Genomic DNA, 26264 nt, shown 5'->3' on the forward strand with positions numbered 1-26264 from the left:
ACTCCCTATCCACTACATACCAATATAAGAGGTCTTATAGACCTATATTTACTATCCAATATATCCTTTTGATGCTTCTTTATTAGCTTAAGATAAGATGCAGTATTTTGTCATAGGCTTCTTAAAGTCTACATTTATGGGTGGGTAAAAAATGTTGAAGTTGGTGAAAGATCAACCCCACAACTCCCAAGAATCACCTGCATGCAAACACCTATCATAGAAAGAGAAGCAAAAAGCTATGGAGGCAGGAATTGTCAGATTCATAGATGAGACATTCTTGATGAGCAAAAAGAGAGATTGCTATTATCAAAAGTGAATTAATAAAATTACAAAGAGATCAATCCTTATAAAAGGAGATCAAAACCCTAATAGGGTAAAAGCTAGGTTGCATGATAATAATTAATAAAAGAATTAATTATTATATGCCTAAAGTTTAGCTTAAGTAAACTAGAGATAATAAGTGATTTAATAATTAAATCAAAATGATTTAATTAATAAGGCAATATCTTATTACTCTAATACCCCCCCTTAAGATAAACTTAGGGAGTAGCTAAAAACCTAGAATCTATTGCTGAAAGGAAATTGGGTCTTGACAACAAGACCTGATGAGGTACCCAAGTACAACCAAATCTCTATAAAGAGGAGAAAAATACAGAAAATCACATGGGAAAAACCCTACTACAAAAAGAGATGAAAAGAATGTTGTAGAAGATAGGAACAAAAGATGATCATGAAGAACATCACTAAAGCATGTAGAAGCTGCAAAGCTCTGTCGAAAAGTATCTGCTAATCTGAAGAACCTCCACTGAAATAGAACTTGACTAGGTAGAGAACACTATAATCTGCATTAAATCAGGAGGCACACAAAGGAAAACAACTGAACTCAAAGATACAAATGAAATGAAACACCAAAGCATGAAGAGCTAATCAATTGAACTAAGGAAGCATGAGAAACAACATAAGAACCCTCCCTAATGCGGACAAGGGTGAGGTGACAAGCAACTAAAAAAGTGGGCCAAAAAGAACTGTATGTCAAGAAACCATGATCCAGATGTACAAAAGAGTACATATGTGTGTATTGAGGTGATCAATCTCAGACATGTCATGAGGCTAATGTCATAGAAGGGACACTCATTGGACAAAGGAAGATGGAAAACAAAGGTAAAACATCAACCCCCCATGACACTTTATTAGAGTAGTGCATGTACAATAAGGCACAAGACATAATGAATTTCAAGAATACAATAATCTGCATGGGTGTCCTTAATTGACACTGCTTGAATCAGAAGGCAAAAGAAGGCAAAATAGCTGAAACGAAAATATAGATGCAGTATGACACTTTATCTTAGTGCGTTTGCAAGAATGCATACAAATGATGTCTAAATAGACTAGAAGAGACATAAGACTAATACACTAGATAGTAAAAGTCACGACAAATCATCTGAAGCAAAGAAATCGATCCCCAGACTTGAAACAACTAGGTTATCCACCAAAATAAAAAATGCAAAAGATTGGATAGAATGTGCCTGGAGTGGAATCTAGAAAAAAAACTAGCATCAATGAAAATATGTTGGAAAAACCTTTTCAATGATATAAAGAATTCCCAAATCAGAGATCAGATGCTCAAGATATGTTTCTCAGAGTGCAAAATAGAAATTTTTGCTTTGACTTCATAAATAGAAAACAAAATAGCATCAAAACTCCAAATAACCTACACCGTAATGATGGGATCAGAAAGAGCTTTCCTATGATATAAGATTCATCAAAAAATACCTCTATATGACAAAGATATGACCAAAAAACCACAAATAGCTTTTTAGGACAAAACAAATAAAAGAAGAGACATTTTGAAGGCCATCAAATTTTAGCTCCAAAATTGCTGACATCACACCTATGACTGTTAGACTTGCTGCGTCAGTACTTGGACTGACATGTGTTAGTACCTTGCTAACATATGCATCCTTTAATGATGCAAGCATCACATGATTTTACAAAAATAAAATAAAATAAAGCATGTAAGTGCTTTTTGAAACTTTTATTTTTTTTGGGAAAAAAATGTGTTTCTTTTTTTTGTAAAAAGGCTTTCTTCCTTTTTTTGTTTTTTGTTTTATTTTTTAAATAAAAGTTAAATCATCACCTCATGAAGCGTGCCCAAACCTAGGAGCAATATTTTTCCTTAAATTTCAACTGTGTCCAAATTAGACAAATTTTATATGGAAGTAGGGGTTTTTGGGTGCTATGAATCCAACGGTGAGTCCGTTTGGGCTCAAAATGCATCGAAAAATGACCCTCCAAATCCAATACAAAATAACTCTAAAACTAAAACCCTCTGAAATAAAAAAATGCACAAATTTGAATGCCAAAAAAATCTCTCATAAACTAAATAGGGGCATGAAGATATGGAGTTTTCATACCATGTTGAAGTTGATAAAATATCAACCCCACAACTCCCAAGAATCACTTGCATGCAAACACCTATCACAGAAAGAGAAGCAAAAAACTATAGAGGTAGGAATTGCCATATCCATAGATGAGACATTTTAGATGAGCAAAAAGAGAGATTGCTATTATCAAAAGTGAATTAATAAAATTACAAAGAGATTAATCCTTATAAAAGGAGATCAAAACTCTAATAGGGTAAAAGCTAGGTTACATGATAATAATTAATAAACGAATTAATTGTTATATGCCTAAAGTTTAGCTTAAGTAAACTAGAGACAATAAGTGAATTAATAACTAAATCAAAATGATATAATTAATAAGGCAATATCTTATTACTCTAACAAAAAACAACAGTTCTTCCAACATACCCAATGTTATTATCATTTGATTTATGAATCAAGAAACAAATAATATTAATCTAATCACAAATATATATTTCTTCCAAATAAATATAAACTAAAAATAAATCTTCATTTCATATTTTAAATAATAAAAAAGAAATTATATAATCCTTTATAAATAAGTGTTAATGTTTGTAGCTTATATCGGATGACATTTCAATATAATTGATATAATATAACTATTAATAATTAATTCATATCAATGTGTGTGTTACTATTTTATAAATCTCAGATACACCCCTTTATTGATCATACTATGTGTTTGGCCAATGATAGAATGAAGTACTATATTGATTATCATTCGGGCATTGTTTTAAACACTCATACTTACCTTGACCAATGTAGAAGTCCATGTAATCATCTGTGTTTGAGTCAGATTAAATGCATTATCAAGTCACGTGATTGTGGCAAGTTATTTTTGGCACCACTCTTTTATGTTTTTATTACCTTATTATTATTGTTCTTTCCTTGTCATCAACATATTTATCCGTTACCAATTTTTTTTAACGTGCAATATTAATCTTGTTTTCAAATTGATGGGATGCTTGACTAGACATGTCGCTTGGGTAGCACATTGGCTCACATTTTTTTGGCATATTTTTAAGGGGGTAAGAACCTTCCTTTGGAACACACATATAATTTAAGAAGTGTTATTAGAAAGTGACGTTCTATCTATAAAATTATATATTATCCTAAGGTAATATATTATAGAGATCAAAATTAGAAATCTAATCAAATTTAACATTAGATTTATTTATTCAGTGCATTCAAACATTCTTAAACCCTATTTATCAAAATGATAAGCTGAATGAGGATTGAAGATAGATTGGAAGGTGCTTCGAATTTTGCAGCTTGGAAATTGCATATAATGATGACACAAAGAAAACATAAGTTAACAACGATTGTGGAAAATCCTCCTAAAAATAAGAAGACTAATGAATGCGAAACTGAAAACACCGATGGAGTAAAAGATCATCTACTACCTACTATCACAAAATTAGAGTCTGTGTATGGTATGTTCAAAGCTCTAAAACACATGTTCAAGATCAACAACACTAGCAGGATTCTCACTCTAAAAAATCAACTCAATAATATAATGATGAAGAAAGGAGAGATCACAACCTCATACATTATGAGGACAATAGAGTTAAGAAAGAAACTATTAACAATTGGTCACAACTATAACAACAAAGAGTTAATTATGGTATCATTAAATGGGCTGCCTTTTCATGGGAAAACTTTAGATAAGGAATAGGTGCTAGTCCCGAATTCGATCAACTAAAAGTTGACCGCATTCAAGAAGAGTGTACTAAAAAACATAGAGGAATCAACATGGAGTCCATAGATGAATACATTCAAGCTCTCACCAAAAACTTAAAAAAGGAAAAGGGGAAGAATGATAAACATCCATTCAAGAAACATAAAGATCTTTCTAATGTTTAAAGTTTTCGATGTGACAAATATGATCACACTAGTCTTGAAAAACTTGAACATCAAGCTTCCTTCACTAAAGTTAATAATTCAAGCCTGGCTTCAGAGAAAGATCTATTGTAAGGAGCTTCAAAACTAAAATATGTGAAATTTCAAATTAAGAGGGAGTTCCTTATCGTCTAGACCAAAGCCTCTAGAAAAAAGTGGATCACTTTCAAGGTAAAATTGGTATGTTGTAATTACTAAGAAGAGTCTCAGGATATTTTATTATTGTACAAATGAATTACTCATTAATAGAAGTTATTTCATATGGGCCTTGTGTACATCATGAGGAAGTGATGACTTCTGAATTATTATCACTTGTATTTGCAGAAGTTATTGAAATCTTACAATAACTTAATTTTTATATTATGGTGGATATCTTACGATGTCTATGTAGATCATGATAGATCATACTTTGCATGGTGGATGTTTACATGGTAAGCATTATGAGAATGTGCGTGTACATGCCTTATGAACATTTTTGAGTACATGGTGAATGTTATGTAAATTGATGTTCGTGAGTCCATTACACAAAGTACTTGGTGATTGTCAAATGAGTTGACATTCTGGAGGCCGTTACTCATGGTACCTGGTGAATATCTTGTAACTCAACATTCGAAAGGCCATTACTCAAAGGCACATATTGAATGTCAAATGAGTTGACATTAAGTAGACTATTAGTTCGTGACCATCCTCCCTAGCTAAGAGGGAGTGCCAGTGTTTGTAACTTATATTAGATGACATTTCAATATAATTAATATAGTATAACTATGAATAATCAATTCATATCAATGTGTGTGTTACTATTTGATAAATCTCAGACCCACCCCTTTATCAATTGTACTATGTCATTGGCCAATGATAGTATGAAGTATTATATTGATTATGGCTTGGGCATTGTTTTAAACACTCATACTTACCTTGACCAATGTAGAAGTCCATGTCATCATCTATGTTTGAGTCAAATTAAATCCATTGTCAAGTCATTTTATTGTGGCAAGTTATTTTCTTGTGCACCGCTCATGTATGTTTTTATTACCTTTTTATTGTTGTTCTTGCCTTGTCATTGATATATTTATCTACTACCAGCTTTGTTTAATGAGAAATATTAATCTTGTTTTCAAAACCATGGGATGCTCGATTAAACATGTCACTTGGGTAATGAATTGGTTCACATTTTTGTGTCATATATTTAAGGGGCATAAGAACCCTCCTTTGGAACACACATATAATTTAAGAAGTGTTATCACAAAGTGAGGCTCTAACTATAAAATTATGTAATATCCTAAGATAATATATTATAGAGATCCAATTTATAAATCTAATCAAAATTTAATAATTATTATAATCATACTTGAACTTACATTTTCATATTCCCATGATGGGATCCCATTATATTGAATCTGCAACATTAAATCCCTTCTTAATAAGCGATGGGTCCTTTTGTACCTGTGTTGTGTGTACAATCCACCCAATAATGTCTTCCATTAATTCAATCCTTTTCAATGCTCAACACCTTTGACCTTTACAATAGTGTGTATGTGGGATCATGTTGTTTGAACACTTACACTCCTTTATCATTAGAGGTGAAGTATGCCAATTTTTAGCACTGGTTGATTACCTTAATTTATGTCTTTGATCCCTTATTTTATATCCAATGGTGGTCTCTTTTATTTTCTTCTTTCTATCATGAGTACTTACCACTTGGTGAACACTAATTTTGAATCCTTCATGATCTTTATTCAATACCATGTGCTCCATATTAAAACAAAGATTCCTTCTCTCCTTTGATAAATGTCTTGGCATATATACTAGGCCACTTGTTGGGCAGAAAATAAGTTAGTTATTCTTATAATTTTTTCCACTAGCAGACGGATTAAACATTACACACTAAGGATTTATTCCTCAACTAAAAGTGTTAAATAGTCAAAGTTAACTTATTTTTACAAGCTTGAGATTAATTATCAGCTACCCCTAAAAATATTAGATAAGGTTTACCCATTGTTCCATGTTATTTTTGACATTATGGTCAAACCATTTGTCCATCAGTGACTTAACACTTATTTAGTTGGTTACAATTGCTATCGAGCTTATCATATTGCTAGTAATGCAAACCAGGTGTTTCAATTGCTATCAAGGCAATAAGTATGATTGCAGTTCATACCAAGCTTCATAATGTCTATCAAGCATCTAAGACAAAATATAGTGTTAATTGAGCTCTATGGTGCCTACCAAGCCGTCAGTGTTAATGAAGTGATTAAAGGTAGTGTTGATCGAGCATTTCAATGTCAACCAAGTCTACCGAGTTCTTCAGTGTTTGCAGAGTCATCCACTATTGATCGAGTTCCTATTACCCCAAGTGATCAGTATGGACCAAGAATCTACATCAATTGAGTGCCAGAGTTTCTGAGTGTTAACAAGTGTTTCCATGTGTTAGAACATCACCAGAGTGGTCTTCAGAACCCGAGTAATATCAATGAGCTGACTTTGTGAAAATTGTTTGAATTTTGTATTGTAGCCGACTCTAGAAGGTAATTTAATTGGATTGGTATTATATGTAATATATCTTTTCATATCCAATGAGATAGTTGTAACATGGAAGTGAATCAAGTAAGTAATATAAGTGTGAATTAGGAAGGCTACAAGCAGTATAAGGAAAAGAAGAGTCTTATCTATCACAAGCAGGTGATCATTATATTTCAAAGGAATCTGATTCAAAAAATTGAGTTGCAGATCAGAGATCATACACTGATTTAGCCTAATAGGTGCATCAGCCCAATCCTTTAACCAGGTGGACTTAACGGTCTTTTCCAAATCTCCTAACAGAGTGCATAATTTATTGTATGTTGTAAATCCTTTCACAAGGTGGACCTAATAGTCCTTATCGATCCTAACAAGGCGAATCATTAGAAGTGATCAATTGTAAGCTTTAACAAGTTAACTTTATACTATAGTAATAAAGTTTGTGGGTATCATCCCCACCCTAGTTTTACTTTCTATTTGGAAGGTTTATGGGTTACCAATATCATGTCAAGTGTTATGAATGTTTTATTGCTTTTAGTATTTCATGCATGCAATTAGATTAGATTATATGGTGAATACTTAATCGGTGAATTAAAGTATAAGTTTTATTGGTTCCTAATTTACCCCCCCAATCACCCAGTCTATACTACATTTCCAACAATTTGTATCAGAGCTATTGGTTCTCACATCAAGAGTTTAAAGCTTGATAAAATATTAGAGACAATGGAAGTCTATAGACTGGAGAAAGCTATTGAAAATGAAAAGTTAGATATGCAATTGGCCATGGATCAATTCAATAAAATGGAGCAACTCTCTGAATCCCTAAAAAAGAAGAAAAGATCTTGCAGCACAGATGAATGATAATCTCTACATTGAAGAAAGAATTGAAGATGTTTTTTAAGAAAGAAGTTTGGATGAAGCTGATGCAACAATCATAGATTTACTTGAAAAGAATCTTACTCTTCATGAAGAAGTCAAAAAGTTGAAAGGAGAACAAGAAATTCAATCAATCAGAATGTGTGAAGTCATGGAACAAAAGGACAAAGCCAAAGAAGAAATACAAGAAAAGGACAATGAAATTCAACAACTATCTCTTCAACAAATAGATCTGATTGATCAAATCAATGATGCAAATCAAGAGCTTATCAACTTGAGGACATAGAATGAAAGATTACGGAATGACCTCAACATAGAGAAGCAAACCAATGAGAGGATGATGAAATCTCATGAAAGCATGAATCAATTGAATGGACAAACTCAATTTAGACACTAAGGCAAAGCTGGATTAGGATACACAGAAGAAGATGAATCATCTTAACAAGGAGCTCAAAAGAATAAAAGGCCTACTTGTAATCATTGTGGAAAGATAAGAAATACATCAAACAAGTATTGGAGCAATGCTAAATCAAAGTTTAGTAGAAAGTGTTATAGTTGCAACAAACCAAGACATAGAGCAAGTGAATGCATAGAGAAACTTAAGTTTGAAGGAAAGTGTTTCAATTGCAACAAAAAAGGGCACAAATATTTAGAATGACAGACCAAGAAATGGAATCCAACATAACAAATTGCCAAAGCTATATTCGGTTAGGATTACAATACATGGTGCAAATGTCACTAATGTGTGAGTTTGGGCACATTGGAGCAAATTGCATAAAACATCACACAAGGAAGAGAGACACTACAAAGAGATGCTTTAAATGTATAGAATGTGAACACCTTGCTAAGAACTATGTGAATCGAGGAAGAGTTGAAGATGAAAAGAAAGCAAAGACTGACAATATCAAAAGTCAGATGAGGCAGCAATAGGTAAGTAAATCTTCTGAGGATGCAAATCAAAGTAATGAAAATATTGACACCCAATTTAATTAGTTGGGTGACTCAACCATTTCAAACTAGTTATTTATGGAGATTACTGGAACTATGATTCAAAAGGAGTTATTTCGCATCAGTTCTAGTAAACAAGCAGAAGATCCATATCAATATTTTAGATGCACAAGGATCACCAAGTTGGAATGATAGATAAAGGATGTCTTAGATCTTAGTGAGCATGGTTGGGTTGCAAGACCTAACCAAACTTGGATGTAGATGGTGAGATCGAAGTTTGTGCTAAGTTGAAGACTCTATCGAGTTGAAGACTTTCCCAAGTTTGAAGTTCCTACTAAGTCGGAGGTATCTTCCAAATGTTGAAGAATTAGCCTAGTGGAGGATAGCCTGTCACCGAGCCAACTGTTGTAAAATGCATTAAAGGTGACTTGAAGACAATTTTGTTAAAAGGAGAAATCAAAGGTTATTGTTTCACCCCAATTTTTAGAGAAAATAGAGTGAAAAGAATTCTAGAGCCCTTAAGTGATTAAGAGAAATTTCATCAAAGTTCTTTCAACATTTGAAGTTTTATCAAGCGTTATGGCATCTTCTAGCATCAAAGTTAAGAAAGGTTCAGAGATGTTAGTTCAAGGAGTCGATTGTAAAGCTCTGACATTCAAGCTGAGTCTGACCATTTTTGAAGAACTTGACCCAATTGGAGCACAATATCAAATTCCTCCCAAGGTAATTCTAATTCATGATATTCAGTCATATTATCACCATTCTATTCAAGAGCTAGGAACCATAGAAATGTACCAGGCATACAATGAGTTGTGTGTGGATGGGAGCTTGAAACTCGAGCACAAGCATTTGGAGATGAAAGGATTAACACATATCCTACATATGCCAAGGGATTTCCAAGGAAAATGGATTAGGTTAATCCTCAGCTGATTTCAAGAAATGCATTTTTGGTTGGATCAACCTATTCAAAACACCAAGAAGATGATTCATAGAGTCACAGGGTTGCCAATGCAGAACAAAGAAAAAACCACCAAAATCCTAGGTCAGGTATAATTTGCTAAGAGGATTCTTGTCGAGTGGGATGACAAAGGCATGAAGATAAAAAAAATTCACAAACATGGAGATCAAATTCAGCATTCATGTCATTTCCCATAAGATCTATAGCTCGAGTAGACTAAACAATGTTTCATGCGAAGTTGTTGGCCTAGTGTGTAAAGTTGTGAAGAACAACTTATCTTTCAACCTTGCCAAGCTACAACTCAATCAACTAAGCAAGAACATGGAAAGAATTTGGTCATAAAAGAACAATCCATGTAAGTTTGGATCTTTGTTGACTTGTTTATTCTTTTATGTGCAAAAGTTCTTTCCTTCCAAAGGAACTGTGGTGTGGAAGAAGGATACACCAATTTTATATCAAATCAATAAATTCATAATAGAGATGTGTGATAATTTTGAAAGCATTATGGAAGTCTATTTTGAAACTTTAAAGGAGAAAATATAGAGTAGATATAGGATTCCAAAGAAACTTGTGGAAGATTATGAGCAAGATATTTGTTCTTTGGTGGATTGTGACAAAGTGCATATCCAAGCAGTAAGGTCTAGTCTAGAGTGGCATGGGTTAAGCCTCTTAAATATGAGGTTAACACAGATGACACTAGGGATATAATTGAATCTCTTGTGAATAAGCTAGTAGACCCTAAGACATCATACTTTGGTACCTATGAGGAAGCCAAGGCTAGGATCTCACTGGAGATCAAACTTCCTTAGGTTATGAAGAGAGGAAGAAAGAAAGTTAAAAAGATTCTAAAAGAAACCAAGAAGTCCAACTCTCCTCTTCTACTGACAGAGGGAAAATGAGATGACATCGAGGAAGAGGAAAAGGTAGATGAATCCGCACAGGAAGAAGAATCTAGGGAGCAACTACCCAAGAAGAAAGGGAAGGTTATCATAACCAAACCCACAAAGTCCTCCCTTGCAGTATTCACTAGAAGGTCTGCAAAGTCCATAAATATGTTGAATTTGGTTGATGATGATGAAGAAGAAGATCAACAAATATCATTCAAGATATCAACCCTCACCTTTGAACAAAATTTTGAAAAGAATTCAACATAGTCGAGGTATGTCTAATTTGAAATTGTGAAGTACGAAACAAGGACCAAGGCGGAGCATAAACAAGTTGAAGAAGCCCTAGTGGCTAAAATTGCAAAATGGAAGTACTGCCTAGAGGAACTGACAAAACAAGTTCCTAATATCCTATTGAAGGGAGTAATACATCACTGGGAGAATGCATTAAATGTTGTTAGCGACATCATAGAACAAACTATGAGACAACTTATGCCAAGTCTATCTGACAAGGAAGTGAAGGAATCATTGAAGGAGAATGAAACAAAGCTGACCCCTAGATTCAATGCATTCCTAATCCTATCAAAAGATATTGAAGTAGTTGTGAAGTCTAACACAATTGCTTGGAAAAACATCTATGGTCTACACAAGCCTAGTGAGGAGGTTGTACAAATCGATGATGAAGTAAATGTTGAGAAAGATGATGAGGAAATAAATGATGGAGAAATTGATGCTATTGATAATGTAGAAGAAGATGATACAGAGGATGAAGATGATCAAGAAGCAACATCAGGAGATCTTCAGGAAATTCAGAGTATTGAAGACTTAGATCCTGAAAAGATAACAGAAGAGGTAACGAACTCCCTTCCTCTCTCTCTGAGAAAAGCCTTAGTGCAACCTAGCTTAGAGAAGGATGCTACCAAGTTAGTTGAGGTAAACACTACTTCACCAAGAACCTAACTAACCATTGGAGCAATACTACCAAGTGCAATGATGAATGAAGTTTCCATCACTTCATCTACCCAACAAAAAGCTCAAATAATCTCAGCATCAGACTCCAAGCCAACGTCAGTAAGTTTTCCTCTTATGACTATTATTGATACTATTTCTACTATTGTTTCTTTATCGAGTACATCTACAATGAGTGCAATGATAGTTGAGGTTAAGCCTTAATCGAGCACTGAAGTTTTGAAGAAAGACAAGGAAATTATTCCTCCAATTATTCATAAGGAAAAGGGTAAAGAGGTATAAGCCTCTATTGAAGAAATTGGTCTAGAGGAGGACTTTGTAATACCAGATTGGGATATTTTTGAATTGACTCTTAATCAAATGGATGCCCTTGGCGAGTTGTGGAAAAAGAAGGCAAAACAAAAAAAGCCCAGAGAGGAAGAGAAAAAGAAGAATCAAGTGCTTGTAGACATCAAGAACATATTCATTGATGCATTGAATATTGAGGTTGATGATAAACAACCAATTTTGGATCAACTTGTCATTGTTCACAAGTAAATGAGGAAATGGATGGACAAGACAAACTTCTGTAGAGGGCTGAAAGAAAATCTGAAAATAAATTTATGGAGAAGGTAGCCAATAGGATAACTATTGATCAAGTAGAATTATCTACTATTCTTGCTACATTTGAAATTTCTGTAAATAATGTTGTTTCCTTATTTGTGAAATTGAGTAATATATCTAACTTGACTAAAGAAATAAAGGAGAAATTATCTGAGATAGATGTTGACATAAAAGCCAAGTGCACATCAATTGTCACTTGAGCCTAGTTGTAGTTCTATACATTTTGTAAAATTTAAATATCTGACAGATCTCTAGGAAGAATTGTTGAGGTAAGAAGCTAGGATAAGGGCCACACTAGTAGAAATATAAGGCATGATACTTCCCAACATGGATGCAATGCAAAATCATATTGCACATGCAAAGACATTAGTCCATGACAACAATTTCTCTATTGCAGATCACATGATGTAATTATCAGCAGAGGTGCATGTAGCTTTGCACACATCAAAAGTTTTACAAGAGAATTGGGATAAGTAAATGTCCATAATTTTGAAGTTACACAGTGATTTCCTTTCACATTTTGGTGTTACCTTGTAGTTATGCATTTTTGGAATTTGTGTAAAAAAAGGGGGAATATAGAATGTATATCATATGTAAATCAAGAGTGAATGTATATGGGAATGTATATATATAAGAAGGAAATACATGTATAGTATGAAAGATGTATATACAAAGTAGAAAATATATTTACAAAAACAGTTTTGAAAAATAAAAAATAGAGTCAGAGGTTACCGAGTAGTAGTAGCAGCAGACAATAGTCAAAATCGAGTTACAGATCTAGACATGTTGATAGGGGGAGTTTTGACTTGAATTTTTGAGTATTTAGTATTTTGGCATGATAAGTGTTTTTGTCACTAATGCCAAAGGGGGCGATTGTTGACATTAAGGTCAAGCCATTTGTCTATCAATGACTTAACACTTAGTCAGTTGGTTATAGTTGCTACTGAGCTTATCACACTACTAGTAATGCAAACCAAGTATTTCAGTTTCTACCAAGCCAATTAGTCTGATTGTAGTTCATACCAAGCTTCATAATGTCTACTGAGCATCTGAGACACGTATAGTGTTAACTGAGCTTTGTAGTGCCTACCGAGTTGGCAATGTTAACAAAGTGAATAAAGGCATTATTGACTGAGCATTCTAGCCTCAACCAAGTCTATCGAGTTCTTCAGTGTTCATCAAGCCATCTAGCATTGACCGAGTTCTTGCTACCCCAAGTGATCAATATGGATTGAGCATCTACATCAACCAAGTCCCAGAGTTTTCCAAGTGTTGAAAAGTGTTTTTGTGTGTTAGAACATCACCTAAGTGGTCTTCAAAACCCGTGTTATAGCAATGAGCTGACTTTGTGAAAATTATTTGAATTTGGTATTGTAGCCAACTTTAGAAGGTAATTTAATTGGACTGGTATATATATGTAATATATCTTTTCATATCCAATGAGATAGATATAACATGGAAGTGAATCAAGCAAGCAATATAAGTGCAAATTAAGAAGGCTACAAGTAATATAAGGAAAAGTAGAGTCTTATCTATCACAATTAGGTGATCATTGTATTTCAAAGGAATCTCATTTAGAAAATTGAGTTACAGATCAGAGATCAACCATTGATTCATCCTAACAGGTACATCAACCAAATCCTTTAACCAAGTGGACTTAACAGTCTTTTCCAAATCTCCTAACAGAGTGCATACTTCATTGTATGTTGAAAATCCTTTCACAAGGTGGACCTAATAGTCCTTATTGCTCCTAATAGGGTAGATCATCAAAAGTGATCAATTGTAAGCTTTAATAGGCTAACTTTATACTATAGTAATAAAGCTTGTGGGTATCATCCTCACCCTAGTTTTACTTCTTATTTGGAAGGTTTATGGATTACCAATATTGTGTCAAGTGTTATGAATGTTTTATTGCTTTTAGTATTTCATGCATGCAATTGGATTAGATTATATGGTGAATGCTTAATTGGTGAATTAAAGTATAAGTTTTATTGGTTCCTAATTCACCCCCCCTCGCCCTCTTAGTCACCCAGTCTATACTACATTTCCAACAATTATAAACTTCACACTCTTGGATGCTTATACTTCCTATCCTTAGAAGGTGGCAGTGACTGATTGAAACTTGCTAGTTTGTAGGCTTCCCAGTTCATTCATCCAAGGACACAATATTCTCCTTAAACTTGCCTTGTGTTCATGTGTAGTTTTTATAATCTCAATCCAATTCTCTTATGTTCTAGAGGTATAGATAATATTTATGCAACAAATAGAAATGTTAGATTTTGTAATTTCTCCCACCAACATAGTCTCCTCATCGTATGCTATTGGCCCTAGGTGTTGAATGCATGGATGTGAATATTTCTTCTTTCATGTTTGTCACTATGTTCCTTATATTGATCCATTATCTTAACAATGTTTGATGGCCAAATGATAATTTATGATTGATGCCAAGGAAATTAGGTAGTAATATTATTATTATATTTCTAGCATCGGATAGAACTATATCATTAAAGTACTATGTTGATTGAATTTCATAAGTTTACTCTTTTCAGATTGAACTCCTTATTTCAAATGACCACTGCAATGACATGTAATAACTCACTATTGCTGAATATCTCAACAGAACATTAGTATTACTATTATATCACTAGATTCACCACTCCTATGGAGATAATATTAAAATCCCACACTCCAAATGTCTATCATTCTCTTAACACTTATGTTAGTAAAAATCTATAATCGTTCATTATGTAAAATCTTGTTGAACCTTCCAAGGCCTTCTATGTGATGGAAGTGATCCATGGTTGCTTCCATTGTCAATTTTAACTCGCTTATTGCATGGTTTATCTCTTATATAGATCCTTTCTTATTATTTTTATTTATTTTTGCTCTTCTCAGCCTCTTAATCTGCACATTTTATTATGTATATCAGATTTTGTGTATTAAGTCTTCTTATAGGATCACTCTTAAATGTCACACATTAAAGAAGAAATTAAGCTTTATAAAATAAGTGAACTTTAACTATTTAACACTTTTTGCCTAGGAATCAAGCCTTAGTGTGTAATGTTTAAGCCATCTCATCTTATAGTATGTAGAATATTTCTAGGTATCTGATGCATCTTCATTTACACACTTTGGTATAAGTTGTTTGTTTTATTTTTACCCTGAGGAATGACAGGATTATGTTCCACTATACTGAATAGAACTTTTTCTATTGTTTAAAAAAAAAAACTTTTCTAATCCTATCATTCTCCTTTATTTAAATTTATATATCCTAGATTTTGAAAAGTTGTGTGTTGTTTCCAAAATACATCTTATATGTTAATGCTATTTGATAGTATTTTTTTGTATAATAATATTTAATAAAAATTATATATCTCGTTTAGTATTTTAGTAATTTATTAGTTTATAATAAATGTAATATGATTTATATTATATCGTGGTATATTATAATTAATTTAAAAATAAAAATTAATAATTTTTAAATTTTTATAGATTAATAGTAATATTACCAAGATAAATAGCATATTCATTAATTAAGTATATCAATAAGATATTTAGAAAGTGTGTGTATTTAAATATATTTGTATTGTACACACTAATTAGGGCTCATGCCAGTTTAGTGAAAATGTCTACAACCTACTCTTTTGTAGGTATGTACTCAAGGATGAAAGAACCATCCTCAATCAATTGTCCAATGAAGTGCACATGGATCTCAATCTGTTTATCCTATTGATGCTCTACTAGGTTGCATGAAATGTGAATGAAACCCTAATTGTCACACCAAAGATTAGTGGGGCCATCAAAAGAAAACCCAAACTCTCTCATCGAATTATTGAAGCAAAAGAATTTCATGACCAACTAAAATTATTTCTCAATACTCAACATTTGTAGATGATAATGTAATAGTAGTGTGATTCTTGCAAAACCATGTGATAAGACCAAAACCAAGACAAAAAGAAAAGCCAAAAGTAGACTTACAATCATTGACATCACCATCCTAATTTGAGTAAGTGAAGCCAACAACGTGAGGAAATCATGATGTCTAGTGAATTGCTTAACGTGTAGTGTGATGAATGTACCTCAAAATATGTTTGGTGATTTGCCAATGACTCTGATGAGGATCATTTGAGAGTCTAGAGACAAAGCCAACTGCAAAGGAAATATTAGGATGAGTATGTGTTAGGTACAACAAATTTCCAACCAATTATCTACATAATTTGGGATCTCTTGAGGAGTAGTGCATGTGGTGGACAAAATAGCACCTGACTAAAATGTTGTGGGGCACATGCTTACAATCAAGCATGCCAAAATGTTGAAGCATATCAAAAGCATACTTTTGTTGGAGTATGGAAATCCCATTGATGATCAAAAAATATGTAGACACAAAAAATAGTATAGAAGATTGAGATTTCTCATCTCAAATTACTCCATCAAATCTCTTTGGACACTTTGAATCATAGAGGATGAGCTACCCATAATAATGAGATCATCAACATATAACACAAGTACCAAAAGATCAATCCCATTATGTTTATGCATATTGTATGATTGGAATGACAAGGGGTGAAATGTGAAGCAAGCAAAAAGGATCCATCTTCTCATACCAAATTCAAGGGGCATGTTTGTGACCTTATAATGACCCCAAAGTCTAAAAACTAGAGATTCATCTTTTAAAAAACCCTGACGCTTCTCCATAAAGGCTTCCTCATGAGGGTACTCTTCACATCCATCTAAAACATTGGTCATCTCTAAGAAGCTACAAGCAAGAGTATAAGTTGAATAGATTTCAGCTTGGTGATAATAGAAAAGGTCTCAGAGTAATCAATACCCTCCACTTGATATAACACCTTCGCAAGAAGATGTTTCTTATAGTGACCAATAAAACCATCCACAACATACTTGGTGAGGTATACGCACTTGCACCAAACCAACTTTCTTCCTTCCAAAAGAGAGAAAAGATCCCAAGTATGATTCTTCATCAAAGATGAATATTGCTCATCCATAGTCATGTCTTACTCAAGGTGACATATCACCTCTAATAACTTATGAGGATCATCTAAAATGACATGACTCAAAAGTTCAGTGCCACATGTCTAAGCACACATATGATGAGTATCTGACCAAAGTACCAACTTCCTTAATAGTAACACAGGCTCACTATGGAAAATGTAGAGTATCTAAGGGTGGTGAGGAGGGTCATCATTTTCATCATCCTCAGAAAATATGGAACCCTCAAGAGGTAAAGGGGAAGTAATAGGAAATGAGGGAGAAACTGGTGATGGAGAATCTATCTAAGGATAGTGCTCATTAAATTGGACATCTCACCTAAATAAGACCTAAATAATTTGTCTTCTAGATTTGATTGTGTGCGCTTTCTTACCATCAACGTTTCGGATCATACTACATGATCCATCATCAGGATGAGAAAGTGCAGGAGTAGAGATGATGGATCATGGATCATGTGGTATGATCTGAAATGTTGATGGTAAAAAAGTGCACACAATCAAATCCAGAAGACAAATTATTTACAAATGGATTGTAGAAATCTGATAATGTTAATAAATAAGACCTCTCTAGAATCAGGATCAAACAACCTATATGCTTTCATTCCCTCATAGTTGCCAACAACTATGAGTGGTTGGATCTTCCTCTACATGGATTTCTTATGAGCATCTGGAATAAATGCCCAAGCCTCACTGCGAAAAACTTAGAATATAGAAACATCAGGCTTGACATGGAACCATGCTTCCTCAAGATCCACATGTCATAATACCTTATGAGGCATCTAATTCTAAATATAGTTGACATAATTCACTGCCTCAACCTAAAAAGAAGACTGTTATCCCGAGATTGTACCATACAATTAACCATCTCGCATAAGCTTTTATTCTTTCTATTGGCAACACCATTATGTTAAGGAGTGTATGGTACTAGCAACCAATGCAACAAACCATAGTCAATGAAAAAAAAATTGAAATTATAATTCACATACTCCCCTCATTATCTGTGTGTATCCTCCTAATAGAAATTCTATACTTCTCATCAAATGTCCTAAAGATTCAAAACGAAGCAAAACCATTAGACTTGTACTTAAGAAAGTACATCAATGTACACCTAAAGAAGTCATCAATGAATACAAGTACATATCAAGCCCCCAAAAAAGGAGTTAGAAACAACATTAGATAGCAATGGACCTTATCCAAGGGTGCCTTGGAACTTGTGGCACTACCTATAGGAAAGGGATCACAACGATGCTTCTCAAGAACACATCTTCAACAAATACCATATGTGTAAGAAATTTGTGATAACCCATTCAAAAATGCCTATGTATTCATTTATTATAAATATATGTAGGTGACATGGCCAAAATTCTCACATGCCAAATTTTGATCACTAAGTCTACATGTGAAATAAGAGAACACCTTAACTATATAAACTCTCAAAGCCATCAAATCTATACAATTGAGTCTCAAAATCAATAACCTAGCAGCCATAACCAAATGAGGATTATGAAGTTCTTGAATAACCACATCATGTGGTGAGAACTCAATTTTTTTTACCAAAGCCAGAATGGAAAATCTAATAATTAGAAAGGATGTTCATAGAAATATTAGGAACCAAAAGAACATCCTGAAGAGAACCATCATCCAATGAAAAAAAACCAAACCCTGTAGCTAAATTTTTTTTTGTCACCAAATAAAATGTATGAAGTGTCACTATGGACAAGTGAGGTGACCAAATCATGTAAGTGTATCATATGGTGCAAAGCACCTAAATCAATGATTCATGAAGCAAGAGAAGACATAGCTCACATGTAAAGAGCATGTCCCTTTCATGTGGAAGGAGGAGATGACTTTAGATAAGTAATGCGATGATGTTGCATAACCTCCTCTAAAGCCTCTAAACATTTTCAACACCTAGAAAATGGTCCTTCCCTTCCACAAAAACTACAAGGGTCACTTGTATACCTCTTAGTCTTGGAGGACGACTCGCCAAACTTAAAAGTTTTACCCTCTTTAGGAGTGGGATTTCTTGAATCTAAATTTGGAGGTGGCTTGGAGGAACTCTCATTACCGACTAAATTCTGTTTTGGGCTTTGGTTTCTACCTTTTCTTTGCTTTTGATGTATGGGCAACCAATGCTTGGTTCCTTGATCTTGTTAAAGCATCCAACTTTGGAAGCTTGGCCTTCTTTCTAGTCAACTAGTCACAAAAAACCTCAAATGTGGGCATAGTGAATCTAGGACCTAAGGCATCCATATTGGAATGAAAATTAGATGAGAAAATTTAAAAGTTCCCATGAAGCTTTGACAAAGTCAGGTAAATACACTCTTTATCGGCCTTAGTCTTTCCACAATTGTGTAGTAATGAGCTCTATTGTTTAAACTTCATCATAAAATCCTTAATAGAGGGAAAAGAATCAGATACAACTAAACTAAGCTCATCCTCAATCTCAAGTACTCTAAATTCATTAGTAGTACCAAATAAATCATTCAGCTTGGTCCACATCTCATGAGGACGATTACACACATCAAGATGAAATGAAAAACTATCTTAAACATGTAAGGAAATAAAACCCATGACCTCATCCATCTTATTTCTATGTTGTAGAACCTCAAATAATAGTGTCAAAATTAGTTGAGTGTCATCTAATCCATACCAAAAAACCTTGGATATGAAAAGATGATTCATGTGACCATCATGACAAAAAATAGGCCTTTAAGAAATAATTCCTAATGCGAAAATGTTTTTGGTCACCAAAAACTGTGGGATTGAAAAAATGTTGGGTTGCCCCTTGGTGGCGCAATGGCTGAAGGAGCGATTGCTAGTGGTCGAGGAAAGATACTTAGATGAAAAAGAAGTGGTCGTTACTGGTGCATTGGTCGGACTGCTCATGGGCCGTATGCATAGTGATGACAATCAGTTAGCAACACTAAGGTTGCTCCTTTTTATAAAAGGGGCGCATTACTTTAAATAACATTTTGTGTGTGTGTGTGTGTGTGTGTGTGTGTGTGTGTGTATTCTAAATAAGTTTTTAATTAAATATCACCATCTCAGGATGCATGCAAGGTGATAAAGCCTTGACAAATGTTTTTCCCCCCTAGAGGTCAACTTTGTCTAAATTGGACAAATTTTATATAAAAATAAGGGTTTCCAGGAGCTACAAACCCAATGGTGAGGTCCATTTAGGCTCAAAGTGCACGAAAAGGTGACCCCCTATTTTATAAAAAAACCAATGGAAAAACTATGATTCACGTGATCAAACCCCCGTTACCAAAATTTATTCAAAGACTAGAACAAGCTACAACAAGTCAACTCATTGATACTATATAAAAGTTGTCAATCCAACTTAATGAACCTAAGATCACCTACATGCAATGATAATCTATCACCAGAAATAATGGAATAACAAATCAAGGGTTTGGGCTCCAAAAATATGAATGATTATATTATTAGATTAAAAGGATGAATAAAATATACAATGATCAGACCTTATATAGGAGAGTGAGTAACCCAAAATAAGGAAGTCTAAAAAGAAATCATTTAATAATTAATATAATCATAAAATGTCACTAATGCATAAAGTGCTATCTTAAGAGTGAAGTAAATTTGACTTAATGATTAGGTCAAGATAACTTAATAATAAAGTCAAGATAAGATAAATTAAGTCAAGATCAGGTTTTGGGATGATGAATGGCTATTGGATCACCCTCTGATTGAGGATTTTGATGATAGGACTTTTGTGGATAGGTACAAATAGGTTTATGGTGAATATGTGGAGAATTACTAGGCTTAGAGTAAATGGGTCAATATTGATGACATTAATCAGGATTTTTTCAGTATCCAGCTAGCCCTGAATGTTGTTAGCCTTTACCCTAGAAAAGAAGATACTTTGGTTTGGGGGATTGAACCAAGAGGATGTTTCAAGGTCTCTTCTGTGTTCAAATCAGAGGATAGAGGAATTACTCTTTTATGGGCTAAAATATGGATTAGAGGGCTTACTCCAAAAATCAATGACTTTTTTTGGAATTTGCTTCAAAAAAAATCTTAACTCTGGATAACTTTCAAAAGAGAGGAGTATACTTGGTGAACAAATGTTGTCTTTGTAAGAAGGACTTTGAAGATAGGAATCACCTCCTTTCAAATTGTTGTTTTAGCCAGAATGCTTGAAGCTATCTTCTCAAATGCTGGAATTTAGATTGGGTTCAACACAATGACATTGATCTTTGTTTTCAGGGCTAGAATGTCCTACCAAGAATGATGATATTGGTTTCCTTTGGAAAATTTCTCTACCTTATCTTTGGTGGGGAATTTGGAAGGAGACGAATAATATAATTTTTAGAAATAAGCAGACTCCTGATTGGGTTTTAGGTCATAATATAATCAGAGCTATAAAAGAGAATTTCAAAGCTCAGAGGAAAACATCTGGTGAGATTCAAATAAGTAATCCTATGAATGCTAAAGGTACTAAAACAAAACAAAAGGATCAGAGACAAAATGTTAAGTGGAGATCTCCACCTATGGGCTGGATTAAAGGAAATTTTGATGGCTCTACTAAAGGTAACTTGGGGAAAGCTGAATGTGGAGGTGTATTAAGAAATCATTACAATAGAATTGTGGATGTTGTTGCAATCCCTATAGGAAGTCTACTAGTCATAAAGCTGAGGCAACAACTACTCTTTTCACTATAAGGATGGCGGTGGAATTTGGTTTTCAGAATCTTTGGTTGGAAGGAGACTCTATTAACATCATTAACATGTTGAAAAACAAGAGTCCAATTACCTAGAGTATAGAGGGAAGTATATTAGAAATAAAAGATCTTATGAATAAATATGATAATGTATATATTTCTCATATTTTTTGGGAGGGCAACAAAGTTGTTGACTAGATTGGTAATCAAGCAGTCTATAGAAAAACTAGGTTGAGCTAGCAAGATGATCTATGCAAGGAAGTCGAGCTGATGGTAATTGTTAATTATGATATGACACATGCTAATGAAGATAAGATCATACAAGATCGAAGAATTTATTAAGGGAAGTGATGGGTTTGTGGCAGATTTTCTAAGTATCCCTAGGTGGTACTTTTGCATAATTATGGATTGTACTTGGCACACATGCAAGGTTAAAGGTTTCTTGGAAATCATTAACAACTTACTCTACTTTTTGGTTACTATGTTTCAGTCCAGTTGTAGGTGCAAAGCCGAAGACAAGATGAGAGGGGAACCAAGAAAGCAAGAGTCAAAAAAAGAATGAAGGGCGAATTCAGATGTTTGGGAAAACTAGAAAAAGGGAAGGTCATAGCTTATATTAAGAAACTTCAAGGGTATAAGCCACACATTATAGAGTCCTTCTTCAAAAATTGGATTGAGGATAGGGTAATGTTCCATGGGGTTACTGTGAGGTTGTCAGAGGAGTTCATTACCGAGATTAAGAGTCTTCCAATGGAGGGTCTCAAATTCAGCAAGAAAACCAATATCTTGAATGCGGTCTTCAAAAAATTCCCCAAAACTGATCGGGAGGAGAAAAGGATAAAAAATAATGGCAATTTTTATGACCTAAGCCAGATTGAGGTAATCTGGAGGGATGTTCTTTTGTGTATCCATGAGTATTTTATCCTTGATGGTAGAGCCAAGAGAGTCCACAAGTTCCATTTTGTGTTCCTAAATCATTTTAGATATAAAGATAGAATTTATTTCCTGTTCTACCTTAAGTACTCTCTGATACAAAGCCTCTAAGCACATAGGAAGAAGGATTCTTGTCCTATGCTTCACGAGGGCTTAATATTTCTTATTGAAAAGTATTGTAAAAGTAAGGCCGTTAAAATCTCTCTGACTTTGGAGAAAAAAAGGAAAGTGTTTGGTAATGAACCCTCAAAGAAAAAGGTTAAAAGTGAGGAAGGCATTAGTGATAGTAAGATCACTAAAAAAGGTCATAAGTGGGAGATTAAAAAGAAGAATGTCGAGGAAGTGAAAAATTCTGAGAATTCTACCAAGGATGACAATAAGACTGAAATGGGTGACCTTAGCTCAGACCTAGAAGGCTACTCTGGAAGTAAGGGCATGCCTACTGGTAAGGACCAAGTGGAGGAAAGAAAAGACAAAAAAATTGAATCAAATGTTGGGTCTGAAGCTTTAAAGGATGATGAAGGGAATGATAAAGTTCTTTCTTCTCCTCCTAATACTAAATCCAGTGAGGGGAAAATGGACATTGACACATAAAAGAACAATGAGGGTAATATCCTTGTTATGAAAGAGAAAAGCCTGAGTAAGGAGAAGGTAGAGGAGTTTAAGGAGAAGCATGATGCTAACACTGACATCCAGGTCAATAACACTACCATTGACATTGTAATTAGAACTGAAGAAGATATCAGGGATGAGACCCACCATGCGAAACTCTCCTTTCTTCATACTGCCAAACTTAAAGCAGAGGCCTCTCTAGAAGTGGATTTGTGGCTATACAATGAAATCATGGTGCTCAAGAAAAAGGTTGGAGTCATTTAGAAAGAGCTGGACTATGAACATGTTATGAGAACCCACTTAGAGAAACTTTTTGGAAACATACCTGATAAACTTAAGGATTATGAGCTGGAACTCCATTAACTTATTAAAGAAATTAGAGAGAGAATGGAGCAGGTCACTTCCAGTTTGTGTGTTGTAGCGGCTAGTCTAGGCAAGAAAAGCAATGAGGAGATCATGTCTCCTGACACCACTATGGTGAGGAGTCCAAGAGGTCCTAGCAAGAGAATGAGGTAGAGTATGAGAAAAAATACTGTTAATGCTCCTAAGGTTCCTATTTATGTAATGATTGATATTATATAGGCCACTACTAAAGTTAGCAAGGAGGTGGAGAAGAGCATCAAGGAATTGGTGTAGGTGTTGGTTGTGGTTGTTGGTCTGCTGCTTGTTGGTCTGGGTGGTGTTTCTGGTTCCATTTTATAAAATTTCCAGCTTTCTATTTAAAACCTTTTAGGTTCCAGGTCCTTGTAAAACCTAGGTGTGTTTGGTTAAAACTTGCAGTTTCAAGTCCTTGTAAAACCTGGCTGGTTCTTAATGTTGATCTTTTTCTTTTGTTAAAGGGTTTTGGGTCCCTTCAAAACCTATTTTTACCTTAATCTGAAACTTGATAATAAAAGTAATTACTTTATTTTAACACCAGGTTCATCAAGAAAATAGCCAGTGTATTTTCCAAAGTGTTGAAATAGAAGATAGAGGTAAGGGCCTCCCTATAGAAGCAGACATTGTTAAACCTAATTTCTAAATGTTTGTTATTATAGAAATAGAAAATTGTAGATTGAAAGACATTGTTGTCCTTCTAGTAGCTCAAAAGTTAACTAAATTGTCATCTCAAAACTTTTTAATGAATGGGTTCACAATGTTTGGGGTAAATATCCAGGGTTTGATTTTTCCTATTTTTGAATTTTTCAAAAGGGATACTTTTTTTCATGTAAACCCTAGCAATAAAAAATAAATTATTAAGAGATTATTTTGGAGAAAAGGTTTTTGTAATTTTAGGACAATTTCTTGATCACCCAAGCCCATTGAAGAAGAGATTATTTCCCTTGTTGGCTTACTAGTGGCAATCTTTCACCATTTTTTTTGAACCTCATTCCTCAAGAATTGTAACTAATTGGAAATGTAATTAGGGTGTCTAAAATAGACCATATACTCACTCATACTGATGTTAGGGTTCTTGTTTCCATAAACTAAAGTCTTCACCTACCCAAATGAATTATTTTTTATCTAGATGGATAAATGATTCATTTCCTATTATGTTCCTTGGAGGGATTAACACTTTCTTCCTTTGTAGGAAGGAAGGCTGCATGATACTAGTTTAGTCTTTGCTGAAGCAAAAATTGTCTTCTTTGACTAAACCAATAGGGGAAACCAATGGTTTGATACTATCCAATATAGAACCCCTCCCACCTTGACATATTCAAATGGTGCTTCTAATCCTTTTCTCAAGAACCAACCATAAAAGACATTCGGGGCCTTCACTGCTACATTAGATGCTCTTAAATATGCCTTCAATAGTAAATCTTTTTCTCCCTTTAGCAAGAGTGTAGATGGTCTTTCAGGTTTGCACAACCAAACTTGATCCAAGCACATTAAACTTTGGGCTAGATTCATAGACCCCCCAACCTAAGAACATGACCTAGCATGCCTAACAAATTGCACTTGAGAGGATAAGAAGGATCTCAATAACAACTTTACAGATTATTCTATCCCCAAATTTTTTGTCGCTGTTGTCCACCCCTCTTTCTCCAACATCCAAGTTTCTCATAAGGTTTCTACCATCTCCTCCTTCCCACTTGGTGAGAGTGATGCCATGTGTGTTAGCTCCCTAGATGGTGTAGAGACAATATAGAACTTTGGGGACTAGGTGGAGAAGAAAGATAATGGGATTGCTTCAACTCCATCCCTTGATAGACTTAATGCTCTAAAATGGCTTATGGCAAGGAAGATAAAATCTCCAACTTCTCATTTGTGGTAATCCTTTCTCAAGCCTCCTTAAGGATCCCCCAAACCCAAGAGATTCAACATTTTTTTTTAGCATGATTGACATTACCTCTCATGGTACACCATCCCTATCTAGGAGAGAGGACTAAATGGTTATCCTTGTGTTAACTTTTGAGGTGAGGTTTTTGAAGGAAAAATTAGACATTTGGAAATTGTGCCTTACAACGTTGATTAGGAGGATCCAAAAGTTTTGTATTCAATGCCCAAAATAAGAAGAGAAGAAGGGTGATAATTTAATGGAACCTAATCCCAAACCTAATGAAGATATTGAAATTATTGTGAAGAAAAAGAGAGTTATTTCCTTCGCTTTTGCCTCTAATTTAAGAAATCCCCTAAGCATCTTAGACAACAACTCCCTAGCTGTTATAACAACTTTAAATCTCCCATGAATACAAATTCTTGATGTTGAGCATGAAATTAAAGTGTTCCTCTTGGAATGTCAGAGGGCTTGAATCCCCTATTATAAAATATGTCATAAATCTGTTTCTTATGATGTGAAAAGATATAGACATTCTTCTAGCTCTATTTGGCTTGATGAGCCTTCTAGACATGTCAGATCCCGTTCTGCTTATATGCACCAACGACATTTTTCTGGGAATGGTCCGAGACAGTATAATATTTCTATGCATCGGCACATGTTTCATGCTGTGACTGATTTCTTTTTACCCATGA

Source organism: Cupressus sempervirens, chromosome 2, assembly GCF_028749045.1.
Source record: "Cupressus sempervirens isolate cs-2001-9-10 chromosome 2, ASM2874904v1, whole genome shotgun sequence".
Classification (NCBI taxonomy): domain Eukaryota; kingdom Viridiplantae; phylum Streptophyta; class Pinopsida; order Cupressales; family Cupressaceae; genus Cupressus; species Cupressus sempervirens.